Below are 13,843 nucleotides of genomic sequence, written 5' to 3'. Positions count from 1 at the left end.
GCCCCGGCGGACGGAGGGGTCGGGGGCTGCTGAGATTCTTGGCCAAAGTGCCGCTTCCCGAGGCCCGGCCGGCCCGGCTCGTCCTGCCCCGCGCTGTAACGAGCTCCATTCCCTTTCCAGCTAATTGCAGTGTGGCAGAGCCCCAGGCAGGCAGGGGATGACTCACACGGCAACCGGAGCAACACACGCAAACACACACACGCGCGCACACACACGCGTGTGCTTTATGAATGATTAATCCCAGTGCCGATGAGTCACTGCTGCCAGCCAACAGTAGCGGGGTGGGGAGAGGGACCACGGCGAAAATCCAGGGTCCAACTTTCAAAAAGCAACAGCCCGATGCCGCGAAACCGCCCCAGGGCTGGGGGTTTGGGGGGGGGAGGTGTTGGTGGGGGTTGGTACAGCCTGGGCACAGCCCTCCTGGCACTGCCACGGGGAGGGAGCCGGGGGGGGATTTGGGGTGCTCCGCTCCCCTGGCCTCATTGCACCCCCTTCCCCATCCCACCGGGGGTCCCTCCCTGCACCCAGGGGCACCCTGGGGTGCTGCGGGCAGGGGGTGACCGTGCCCCCACCCACCCACCGTTGATTCTACTCTCTTTTACCCCCACCCCTCAGTCCTCCCCCTTTCCATTTGCAGCTGAATGTCCCCTTTTCCTCCCTCCTCGTCTGTCCCAGGCTGCCTTTCCTCCCCCATGTTCCCCCACGCACTTATCCCCTTGCCTGGGGGGGACGACACACGCTGCACCCCTGGGGACCCCCATCCATGTCACGTCCCCAAGGGAGGTGAGAGCACGTGGGACCCCGGGGCCTGGCAACGCAGGCAGGGGCCATGGGCAGGGATGGTGACGCTGGCCCTGGCACCACGGCGGGCCAGGCTGGGGGCCCGTGGCCCCCCGGGACGCCCGTGCGGGCGCAGCGTGGCTGCCGAAGGCGGGGTCTGGCCGAGGGCTCTGGCGGGGCGGCTGCCAAACCGCGGGGCACTGTGGGACGCAAACAGCCGCCTTCCACTCCCCGGCTCTGTTTTGTTTTAAAAAGTAACCCCCGGGCGGGAGGGAAAGCGCTTTCTGCCCTTTGCCTCGGGGTGCTCCCCGAAGGGGTGTTGTTCACCGGGGTCCGGAGCATCCCCTGGGACAAGGACAGTGGGATTCGAGCTTCCAAGCCTTAACGTGGGAAACCGTGGCCAGGGCAAAGGGACCTCCCCACGGAGGGACCAGCTTGGGCAACGGCAAAAAATGACAGCTAAGGGTCACGGGCACAGCCTGTCCATGCTCCGGCGCGTCCCGGCACATCCCGGCCCCTTGCGCTGCCCACAGAGCTCCCGCCGCACACCGCACCCTGGCACTTGGTCCCGTGGGGGGACTGAGCCTGGGGGCTTCCCCTGGGCGGGGGGCGGCAGGACGACACGGGGGCCTGGGGTTGGGGGGGGGGGCTCTTGCAATCCTCCTCGGTGGCATCGGCAGCCCGGAGTAAAGAGGCCCCGGGGAGGGTCAGACTCCGGCTCCTTTGCAGGAGTTGCTCCGTGCAGAGCCCCGAGGGGATGGGACGGGGCCGTCCCCCGCACCGCACCCGTGCGAACCCCCCTTCTCCTGGCTGCAGCCAGCCCCGTCTTCCCCGCCAGCCCCAAGCAAGGGGGCAACCAGGGCAGGAGGATCCCGACCCGGCACGCACACGGGGAGACAGAGGAGCCCGTCGCCAGCGCAGCCATGAGCCAGCCACCGGGTCCGGCTGGTCCAGGGCTGGCAAAGAGGCGTTTGCCAGAGGCGTTTGATTTAAACCGGATGAGCCGGGCTGGCTCTCAGGCCAGGCGGGAGGACAGGCTCCGCTCCGCATCGCCTTTCCCCGCCGGGGCGCGTGGCAAGGGGCGATGCTTCAGCCCACAAAGGAGAATTCCTGCGGTTTCCAGGAGCGCGTGGGGCGCTGGAGCGGCGTGCAGCCGCTGCGGCAGAGCGAGGGGGACCGGAGAGGGGCCATGGATGGACTGGACTGGAGGCTGCGTGGCTCCAGGAGAGGCTGTCGGCACGGGCCGCATCTTCCTCGGCGTGACTCAGAAGGCAGAGAGCAGTCACATCCCTGGAATTTCAAACCCATCCAAAGCTCTTTGGCCTGCAAAAAAAGCCCGGAAACATTGGGTGCCTGCAAATGCCGCAATGCAAACTTACGTGCGCAAACGTGGGCAGCGCTGAAGCGCAGCTGCTCCCGGGGTCGGGGGCGGCGGGAGGAGCTGCGGCTCCAGGGACCCCCGCACCGGGCGGCTGCTCCAGCACAGAGGGACGTGGGAAGGGGACGTGCCGTCATTCCCAGGTGGGAGCCCTGGGGACTGCTCTTCAGAGGACTTTTCAGCTCTTTTTGGCTCTTCCCAAGGACCCTGGGGTTCGCCTCCCAGGCCATGCACAGCTTTTGTCACTTGCTTTTGCAGGCACGGAGCAGCCCCGCACTGAGACGCCGCGAGCCCCCAGACACCTTCCAAGTGCTCCCCTCGCTCCCGGCCCCAGCGTGGGGCCGTTTTTCCAGCTATTTCCTTTCCAAAGCAGACACGCCCCATCTCCAAGTGGGGATTTTCCCTTTCCAACCCTCTCTTCTGGCCAACAAGACTTAGCACCGTTAACCCTGCATCCCCAACCACCCCGTTACCAGGAGGAGAAGATCCCGGCCTCCCAAGTTTTTTCCCCATCTGATCCCAGACAGCCGAAAATCACTGCGTTGGGTGTACGCAGCCGTCCCCCCTCCCTTATAGCCCTGGCAGCGAGTGACATCCCCGAGGATGAAGAGACGCGGTGGTAGAGGCAGGGACGGGACCCGCGTCTCTCCGTCCAGCATCCCCAGCCCATGGCATCGTGCCACGCACCGCGCTGACCCGCAAGGCCCTGACCGCGATGGGCTTCCAGTTCCCCCCCCCCAACAATCTGTGCACATAAGGGGGTTGGTGTGTGTGCATAGAGGAGTTTTAATTAGCTAATAATCTTTAATAGGGTTTAATTGCCTTGTTATAAAAGGTAATTACAGCAATACGTCAATTAGAGCTGTAAAATTAATAGATTTACCAGTTGTATTTATTGAGAGAGCTGAAACTTGCAGCGAGCGGCAGCCAGGGCAGCGCTGACGATGCTCTCAGATGCCAACAGCAGAAAGGAGAGCAGCCGCAGAGCCGCTCCGGCACGAATCCTGTTCCAGCCCCTCTGCCCGGGCCAGCCTGGGAGCCGCCAGCCCCCCCCGGACCGCGCTGTGACCAGAGCGGATGGACAGACGGACACGCCAAACGTGAGGATGGGGCTCCACCGGCGCAGGCTCCGGCTCACGGGATGCCCGCCGTGTCCCTCGGGGACACTGGAACAAGTCACCCCTGCTCTGGCTGAGCTCCTGAGGTGGGAACAGCGCTGTTTGCTTGGGCTGGGGCAGGTGTCTGCCCCACAGTGACAACCGAGGGGACGCCTGCGTCCCCCCCCCGGCAAGTCCCGTGCTTCACTCTCGGAAGCAAAAGCATCCCTAACATCCAGCCTCTGGATCCCCCTTTAGCAGGACAGCAGGGACCCAAGGGTGCAGGAACCCATGGGTGCTGGGGCAGAGAGAGGAGCACACCCAGAGTGGTGGGGCCGGGGGGAGCGCGGAGGGTTTGCAGCTCCCCCAACCCCAGGAGCCGCTGGGCTGCCGAGCGGGAGATGCGGCCGCTCCAGGCAGCCCAATGGAAAATGCATCTCGTGGCTTCCCCGCGAGGGGAGGGGTTTAAAGGAAAAGCTGTTTTGGCGTCGCGTTGCTTTTTGGCCCCGTTATCCAACCCGTACCAGGCGTGGACGGGATGCTGAGCCCTCCTGCCCCTTTCCCAGCTTCGCTGAGGGTCGCTCCTATAGAGCGGGATCAGCCGATTTTCCATGAAGTCAGTTGGCCACGCGCACAACCACCCCAAATATCCCATTTTGCCGAAAGAAGCAAATTTCTGAGTGTAAAATCCTGAGCAAGCCAGTTTTCTGCTCCCCACAACCCCCCGGCGCGGCTGGGTTTGGGGTCACGCTCACATTTTTAATCACCTTTCCCCCCCCCACCCCCCACCAAGCTTGGCGCGCGCAGGAAAAGCGAACACAATGGGCTGGCGCCAGCCCAGGCCGGCGTGGGGTAGAGGACGGAGGCACGGAGACACGCGCCAGCCGGGGCTGTGCCCTGTTAAACACCGCCTCGGGAACGACACCCATACGCGGGAGCCTGGCTCACCCCCACAGATCCGGAGCGGGGGGGCTTGAAGGGGTTAAAAATGCCTTTGCGCTTTGCCCAGACACCTGGGGCAAATTAGGGGAACCTTGGTGCTGCTGGAAATTAATCTCTGCTTCCCACACAGGCGGCAGCAGAGTCATCTCGGCCGCGGCGCGGAGCTGGGGGATCTCCCGCGGTGGATGCGCTTTGCGAATCAAAAAAGCAGAGCTGCAGGCGGCTCTTCCCGGCCACTCTCGCTATTTATCATAGAATCACGGAATGGTTTGGGTGGGAAGGGACCTTGAAGACCGTCTTATCCCACCCCCTGCCCTGGGCAGGGACACCTCCCACCAGCCCAGGTGGCTCCAAGCCCCGTCCAACCTGGCCTTGAACCCCTCCAGGGATGGGGCAGCCACAGCTTCTCTGGGCAGCCTGGGCCAGGGGCTCACCGCCCTCACAGCCAAGAATTTCTTCCTATTTCTGCTATAAAAAGGTCTAAAGCAGCCACAGCCCTCATGACACCCCCGGGCAGGGATGGGCTGGTTGCGACCAGGCTGTGGTGTCAATGCATGGGGCTGGGGGGGTTCCTCCTGAGCCCCCCGGCCACGACTCGAGCTGGGCTGAGGACGGTCCCGTGGTGTTGCCTCTCGCCCAGCCCGCGGGATGCGCGGGCAGGGATGTGGATTGCAGGGCCGGGGAGGTTTTCCTCCCGTGCGGGCTGCATCAGCTCACCTTGGCGTGCGAAACGCCGGAGCCTCCGAGCCCTGGCAAGTCCGGCAGGATGCGCATCTGCCTCCTTCATCCCAGGCCAGAGAAATCGGGCGGCAGCTCACCAGCTTCCTCGCGGGGCAGTGGAGGTGCCAATGGGGATGTTTGTGCAGGATGGAGCTGGAGAAGATCCAGGACATTGGCAGTGCTCAGCCCTCCCCGTCTGCCTCGCTTGAATGCCCGCAGGAAAGGTGGCTAAAAGCCATCCTGCCTCCAGGGCTCACCGCGTGAGCTTCCCCGGCATCCTCCGCCACGCCAGCCCAGCCCCAAACCTGGCCTCGGGGACAATGTCCCCAGGTTGGCAGCGCTCCCGGCGCCTTTCCTTCGTCCCCGGGGAAGCCCCAAGGTGGACGGCTGCGGGCACAAGGAATTGCAGCCGAGGGCTGGCGCTGCTCCGACGGCAAAACAGCCACGTGCTCACAGGTCTCTGCTGCTTGGGGCTTTTAGGATCCCACGGGACAAATATCCCCAGGGGTGGTTTCAGGATGAATTAATCCTGCCTTTAAGGTGAGCTCTCCTGCTTTTACATTTTCCCATACACACAACGCCCAGCCCAGCACCTTTGTTCCTGCTCTTTGGGCAGCTTCAGGGATTAAAACCCCCCCTTTTTCCTGGGGGCCGTGCAGAGCCAGGCTGCCCTGTGCCGGAGAGCAGCCTCCGGGCATCGCTCACTCACCCCTGCAGCCCCGGGGAAGGGACGGGGACAGGGACAAGGCACATGAGCTGGGACGGTGCCAGGACAAACCCCCCGGAGCCCCACGCCCGCTGTGCAGATATTCACATCCCTTTTTGCTGCATTTAAAAGGGAGAACCGGGGGAGAGACCAGGGATGGCCTGTGCGTGTCGGCGCACACTGGCCTCGGCACGTCCCTCCTGGCATCCTCGGCACAGATGGGCGAGAGCCCGTGTTTCCCAGCAGCATCCCCACCTCCCCGGCGGCCCCCACGCGGCTCCGTTTCCTTGGGCGGGTGCCACCATCTCACAGCAGGGGACGGCTCCTCCTGTCACCTCTCGGCAGCTCCCCGCAGAAGGGGTGACATCTCCAGATGCCGGTCCCCGTGCCCAGCCGGGAGCAGAGGGAATGACCCATCTCACCCGCTGGCAGAAGGAAATCCAGCCCCAGCACATCCAGCTCCTGGCAGCTCGAGGACTTCTTACGCCAGAGGTGCTTCATTAAGGCCACTAGTCCTCCAAAAACCACCTTCTCATCCCGTTCTTGAGCCTCTTCATCCTTTTGGCCACCCTGGATCCTATGGCAATGAACCCCTCAGTGTCATCACACGCTGCGAGAAACATCCCAGACATTTTCTCATACAAAATCCAGTGTTTGCTTCGTTCAGCTCGGAATCACAGGGATACGGAAATCTCAGTTCTTCCCTTCTTTCCTCCTCAATCTGCAACCCTTGCCCGCTGCGGAGGCAACTTAAAAGTGTGGCCGAGCAATGCTGAAAAGCTCGGAGAGCAGGATCCGGAGGGAAAAAACCAGCATTTAGGGCGACTTATCTCCCGGTCCCAAGGCCTGACTCACGCTCTCCGGGCACTTGGTGTGTGGAGCATCCCCTGGGTTCCCCCCACCCAGCAGCGGAGAGCTGCTCGGAGCTGCAAATTCCCAGTGCGGGGATGGGAGCAGGAGGGGACAGAAGCCGTGCCAAGGGTCTGGATGGTGGGAGTTACTCCGCTGGCAGCCGAGCACCTTCCCTCCTCTGCGCCCTCTGTATTTCCTGGAGATGAACCATCGCTCCCCGTAACCCATCGACGGGGGAAGCCGCGCTGGCCAAGCGAGCCCAGACGGCTGCGTCAGCCTTTCATTCATTTCCCTTCACACACCTTTCTGCAACAGGGGTGTTTTCCTGCTATTTTACTACCAACCTCTCCCTCCCAGAACCCCGCTCGGCTTTTCTGCCGGGGCGGGAGAGGAAAGGGATGCGGTCTGGCCGCTTTGCCATCCTTCAGCGCTGCAAAAAGCGAAATTAAAAAAAAAAAAAAAAAAAAAAAAAAAAAAAACTACACAAAAAAAACCAACAAAACCCCAAAAAACCCCAAACCCAACTCGCACCCAAAATAGTGCAAAACGGAAGCGGTGGGGTAGTCCCGCAGATTAAAGGAGAAAAAGAAACGGGCTCGCTTGCAGAAATGAGAGCAGGATGTTGCACGAAGAGGACGGCGCAGACCCGCCGAGGGAGGGGGTGCGGGATTTACCGCCTGCTCGCTCCAGCCCAGCCCCTGCAGGGGGAGAGCGACCCCGGGGCTGCTCTCGGCTATGTTGCGGGTGGAAAAAAAGTCTTTCCCCAAAGCGGGGTGAACAAATCTGCCCCGTGGGGGGCAGCTCCGCGTATCGGCTCTGCTGGGAAGACAGGCTGAGAGAGCTGGGGGGGGTCAGCCTGGAGAAGAGAAGGCTCCGCGGAGACCTTGGAGCCCCTTCCAGTCCCTCAAGGGGCTCCGGGAAAGCTGGGGAGGGACTCTGGAGCAGGGAGGGGAGCCACGGGACGTTGGGAATGGGTTGAAACCAAAAGAGGGGAGATTGAGATGAGATGTGGGGAAGAAATTCCTTCTTCCGAGGGCGCTGAGCCCCTGGCCCAGGTTGCCCAGAGAAGCTGTGGCTGCCCCATCCCTGGAGGGGTTCAAGGCCAGGTTGGACGGGGCTTGGAGCCACCTGGGCTGGTGGGAGGTGTCCCTGCCCAGGGCAGGTGGGGGGATGAGACGATCTTCAAGGTCCCTTCCCACCCAAACCATTCTGTGGTTCTACGAAGGCACCGGAGCCCCAGGATGGCCCCAGGAGTGCCCGGGCGGTGGTTTGCCGGGGCAGCCGCAGGACGGCGAGGCGGGGTGACGCTGGAGCACCCAGGCAGCAGAGGTTTGCGGAGCACCCAGGAGGCAGAGTTTCGTGGGCGCTGCTGATCTGAGCTGATCCTGCAGCATCTCTGGGTACGTGGGCGGAGGAGCGACGGGAGTTCTCTTAATGGGGCTTGGACGTAAATGGCAGCGGAGGCTGGAATTGAATAGATTAACATCAAAGGGGAAATGTGATGTAAAAGTGCCTCGTCGTGGTTTTGTCCCAGGCAGGAGGGGCCAAGCAGTCGAACGGGCCTTTCTGTCCTCACTATTAATTACGGGCTGCGGTGTGACGAAGCCCAGCGGCCGAGCTCAGCACCGGGCTGTTTGTTTGCCCGTTGCCAAGTGCCCCGTGGCTGCGGGTTGGGATTTGCAAGCCCCGCGGTTCAGGCACTGCTTCGAACTCGCCGAGGGGGTTTGGGACGGGGGAAGCCAGGGAGATCCCTGCCTTGGACCGGACGGCAGAGCTGAAACCAGAGGGCTGGATGGACTGGGCAGGATGGAGCCTGTGGTAGCAGGAGAGGGGGCCGTGCTGGCCATGCTGGCACCGGTGGAGACCTCAATGGCTGCAGAGAGCCACGAGGATGGAGGCTGTGGACATACCGAGCGTCAGCTGCCCCAGCGGGCCCAGGAGGAGCGCAGGGCGCTGGTCACACACACGAGCCCCCGAGAACCACTGCTCAAGAGGGGCTGGAGGACAGACCCCAGCGGGAACGACTCACGGAGTCAGGAAACGCCCTCGGCTCGGGCAGCAAAGACGGAGAGTCCAAACCGCCCTCCCGCCCCCGCGCCGGAGCTGAGGGTCCCCTTCCAGTTGTCTCCGCTTCCACCTTTGCCCTTCTCTGTGCCAAGCCTGGCCCCCGGCGCCGGCCTGTCAGATCTGCAGTGCTCAGCCCACCCCGAAAATGATCCCTCTACCCCCCAGCAAGCCATGGGGTCCTGGAAACTCATCTGGCCAAGGTGATGGTCCAGGCCTCAGTTTCTCCATTTGCCAGACTGGGGTAAGTGCCTTCTTCCAGCCTTTTCCCATCTTAGCTCTTCACCTGGGAGTTTCTCTGGATAGAGATGGTCTCTTTAAGTCTACAGAATCATAGAATCACAGAATAGTTTGTATTGGAAGAGACCTTACAGACCACTCAGTGCCCCCTCCTGCCCTGGGCAGGGACACCTCCCACCAGCCCAGGTGGCTCCAAGCCCCGTCCAACCTGGCCTTGAACCCCTCCAGGGATGGGGCAGCCACAGCTTCTCTGGGCAACCTGGGCCAGGGGCTCACTGCCCTCAGCATAAAACTTTTCTTCCTTATACCTAGTCTAAATCTCCCCTCTTTTAGGTTAAAACCGTTACCCCTTGCCCTATTGGAACAGGTCCTACTAAAAGTAGGCCCCATCTTTCTTATAAGCCCCCTGTAGGGACTGGAAGGGGCTCCAAGGTCTCCCTGGAGCCTTCTCTTCTCCAGGCTGAACCCCCCCAGCTCTCTCAGCCTGTCCTTACAGCAGAGGGGCTCCAGCCGGTCCCAGTATGGACCCCTGAGGGACACCACTAGTCACTGATCTCCACCCGGACACTGAGCCATGGACCACTACCCTCTGGATGTGACCATCCAACCAATTCCTCATCCACTGAACAGTCCACCCATCAAATCCATATCCTTCCAATTTAGAGAGAAGGATGGTGTGGGGGACTGAAGGCCCTACAGAGGTCCAGACAGGCGACATCCATAGCTCTTCCCTTGTCCCCTGCTGTAGTCACTCCACCACAGAAGGCCACTGGATTGCTCGGGCAGGACTTGCCCTTGGTGAAGGCACGCTGGCTGTCTCGAATGGCCTCCCTGTCCTCCACATGCCCTAGCAGAGCTTCTAGGAGGATCTGTTCCATGATCTTCCCAGGCACAGAGGTGAGGCTGACGGGTCGGTAGTTCCCAGTGTCCTCCTTTCTCCCCTTTCTAAACATGGCTGCAATGTTTCCCTGTTTTCAGTCACCAGGGACTTCACCGGAGCAGCCATGACTTTTCAATCACCATGTGGAGTGGCTTGGCAACTGCATCCGCCAATTCGCTGGAGACTATGGGATCAGGTCCCATAGACTTCTGGATGTTCAGGTTCCTCAAGTGGTCTCGAACCTGATCGTCTCTTACAGTGGGTGGGACTTTGCTACCCCTGTCCCTGCCTTGAGGTCTGTCCACTCGAGAGGTGTGGGGAGAGGGGTTGCTAGCGAAGACTGAAGCAAAGAAGTTGTTCTTTTCGCCCATTGTTACCAGTTTGCTGGTCTGGCTCATCATGGGGGGCACACTTTCTTTGACCTTCCTTTTCTGGCTGACGTACCTGCAGAAGACCTTCTTTGCACCCCTTGCCGACTTCAGCTCCAGCCGTGCCTTGGCCTTCCTGACCCCATCCCTACCCAACCGGGCAGCATCCCTGTACTCCTCCCAGGATCTCTGTCCCTGCTTCAACGGCCTGTGCACTTCCTTCTTGCCCTTTAGTTTGACCAGCAGGTCTCCACTCGGCCATGCCGGTCTCTTGCCTTCCTTCCCTGATTTCTTACACCTGGGGATCGAGAGCTCTTGCATGGAAAGCGTCCTTAAATCTCTGCCAGCTCCGTTCTGCGCCCCTGTCCCTGAGGGCAGTTTCCCAGCGGCTCCTACTGACTAACTCCTGGAAGAACTCTAAGTTTGCTTTTCTAAAATTTAGGGTCCTGACATTACTCTTTGCCCATCCCACACCCCTCCGGACTGCGAACTCGCCCAGTGCGTGATCCCTGCAGCCCAGCCCGCCTCCGGTCCTGATGTCACCGATCAGCTCACTCGTGTTGGTGACCATCAGGTCCAGTAAGGCACCCCCTCCGGCAGGACATATGTACACGGCAGACAGCAAGGCCAAGCCCCGCTCTCATCTGAGGATGCTGGAAACTACCATAATACAAATAAAGCCACAGATTAATATTGATTATACAGCATCATCCATGCCACAGGCTCTGTGCCGTCCTCAGTTCTGCCAAGCAAGTGCCATCACCCAGGGTCTGACCAGCCCCGTGGTTTTGCAGACACATGGCCGGGTCCATCCCGGTTCCCTTCCCTTGGCCGCGAGAGGCGGCACGGCCAGCCGTCCCCGTGGGGCTCCGCATTGGCAAAGACATGGCACAAACCCCTCTCTTACTGCATGGACACCATAACCCCCAGCTTTGCACCCACAGAATCACAGGACGGTGGGGGTTGGAAGGGCCCTCTGGAGATCGTCTCCTCCAACCCCCGGCCAGAGCAGGGTCACCCAGAGCAGGTGGCACAGGAACGCGTCCAGGCGGGGTTGGGATGTCTCCAGAGACGGAGACTCCCCCACCTCTCTGGGCAGCCCGTGCCAGGGCTCTGCCACCCTCACAGCAAAGAAGTTCCTCCTTGTGTTGAGATGGAACTTCCCATGGTCAAGTTTGGGCCCGTTACCCCTTGTCCTGTCCCCGGGCACCACTGGAAGGAGCCTGGCCCCATCCTCCTGACACCCCCCTTGAAGTATTTATAAGCGTTGATAAGATCCCCCCTCAGCCGTCTTTTTTCCAGACTGGAGACCCAAATCCCTCAGCCTTTCCTCATCAGAGAGGTGTTCCAGTCCCCTCAGCATCTTCATAGCCCTTTGCTGTCCCCTCTCCAGCAGTTCCCCGTCCTTCTGGAACCGGGGAGCGGACGGCCGAGGGGAGCTGCCAGCTCTCCGGGAAGGGCTGGCAGGGTGTCACACCCCGCGGGTGACAGCGGCTCTGTCCCCCCCGGAGGGATTAGCAGCCGGGGGGGCCGCTCTCCCGGCAGGAGAAGGTCGGAGGCCGGGCACAGCCGGGTTCCCCAGGCAGGGAACGGAGCGAACGGCAGCTCCACCTGGTGTCTGAGGGGTGCGGTACAGAACCCCAGAGCCCTGGGTGCGAGGGGCTGGGAGGGACCTCTGGAGATCGCAGAATCACGGAATCACAGAATGGTTTGGGTGGGAAGGGACCTTAAAGACCATCCCGTTCCACCCCCCTGCCCTGGGCGAGAGCTCCGAGGCATCACCTCCCCATCCCAGGGCAGCTCGTTTCAATCCCTGCTCAGCCGCAAGTGAAACAGGACTATCCCAAACCCTGGAAAGGTGGAAGGGAGCATAGAACCATGTAACGGTTTGGGTGGGAAGGGACCTTGAAGACCGTCCTGTCCCACCCCCTGCCCTGGGCAGGGACACCTCCCACCAGCCCAGGTGGCTCCAAGCCCCGTCCAACCTGGCCTTGAACCCCTCCAGGGATGGGGCAGCCACAGCTTCTCTGGGCAACCTGGGCCAGGGGCTCACCGCCCTCGGAAGAAGGAATTTCTTCCCCACATCTCATCTCAATCTCCCCTCTTTTGGTTTCAACCCATTCCCAACGTCCCGTGGCTCCCCTGCCTGCTCCAGAGTCCCTCCCCAGCTTTCCCGGAGCCCCTTGAGGGACTGGAAGGGGCTCCAAGGTCTCCGCGGAGCCTTCTCTTCTCCAGGCTGACCCCCCCCAGCTCTCTCAGCCTGTCCTCCCAGCAGAGGGGCTCCAGCCCTCCCAGCAGCTCCGGGGCCTCCTCCAGCCCCGCTCCCACAGCTCCATGTCTCTCCTGTGCCGAGGCCCCGGAGCTGGAGGCAGCACTGCAGGGGGGTCTCCCCCGAGCAGAGCAGAGGGGCAAAGTAGATATCTCGTCCCACCCCCTGCCAGAGCAGGGTCACCCAGAGCAGGTCACGCAGGGTCACCTCCAGACGGGTTCGGAATATCCCCAGAGCAGGAGACCCCACAGCCTCTCCGGGCAGCCTGTGCCAGGGCTCTGCCACCCTCAGAGTAATTTCCCCTGTCCCAGTTTGTGCCCGTTGCCCCTCGTCCTGTCCCCGGGCACCACTGGAAGGAGCCCGGCCCCATCCTCTCGCCCCCCGCCCTTTAGCTCTTACTGAGCGTCGAGGAGATCCCCCCTCAGCCTGCTCTTCTCCAGCTGAACAGCCCCAGGGCTCCGGCCTTTCCCCAGCACGGAGATGCTCCAGTCCCTCATCATCCTCGCGGCCTCCGCTGGACTCTCTCCAGCAGTTCCCCGTCCTTCTGCAACTGGGGAGCCCAGCACTGGACCCAGCGCTGCAGCTGTGGCCTCCCCAGGGCAGAGCCGAGGGGGTCGATGACCTCCCTCCGCCTGCTGGCCACGCTCTTTTTAACGCACCTCAGGCCACCATTGGCCTTCTTGGCCACGAGGGCACATCGCTGGCTCATGGGCAACTTGTTGCCCACCAGGACTCCCAGGTCTCTTTCTGCAGAGCTGCTCTCCAGCAGGTCAGCCCCAAGCTGTCCTGGTGCAGGGGGTTATTCCTCCCCAGGTGCAGGACCCTGCACTTGCCCTTGTTGAACTTCCTTGGGTCCCTCTCCGCCCATCTCTCCAGGCTGTTAGTCCAGAAGAGGTGAGTCCGGTTCTGGGACAACACTGTCCATGGCAGGTCCTCTCTTCATCTCCCAGGGACCCCGAGTTGGGTGGGCTCTGGGAGCTGCCAGCGTCACAGCCACCCTCACCCGGCGCCTTCTGGAGAAGGCTGGGACCTACAACAGAGATGTCACTTGTCTCTGAGAAGTCCCCGGCCTGGAGACCCAGGGTGGCGTGGGGATCACCCGCCTGCCGTCCAGAGCTTTCAGGCTCCCAGCACTCTGGGGGTGTTCACCCCCGGGGATGCCACCCCCTCGCTGCCCTATGCCACCCGGCTCCGCAGATCCCTGCTCTCGCGGCACAGCGCGTGGCAGCAGCAGCACAGGCACGGATTCATTTGTACAGGCACGGCGCCAGGGCCGAGAAACTGCTTCTCATCAGACGAGCAGAGCCTGGTAATAAATGGTGCTGAGCTCCCATAACGGGCTGGCGTCCTACCAAGGGATGCAGAGGGGACGGGGAGGGGAGACATCCCTCACGGGGGTCTGCGCTGCCTGCAGCGCTTGGCCCATTGCACCCAACGCAGCCCCGGGTTGTGGGGAGCACCCCCTTGTCTCCACCTGCTGCTGGTGTGGGGACACACAACCGTGTCCTGACCCCCGTGGTGTCATGGCAGCTCACCCCCCTCTCCCC

This window comes from Rissa tridactyla, chromosome 23 (genome assembly GCF_028500815.1).
Source record: "Rissa tridactyla isolate bRisTri1 chromosome 23, bRisTri1.patW.cur.20221130, whole genome shotgun sequence".
NCBI classification, from domain to species: Eukaryota; Metazoa; Chordata; class Aves; order Charadriiformes; family Laridae; genus Rissa; species Rissa tridactyla.
Note: the sequence above shows the minus strand (reverse complement) of the source record.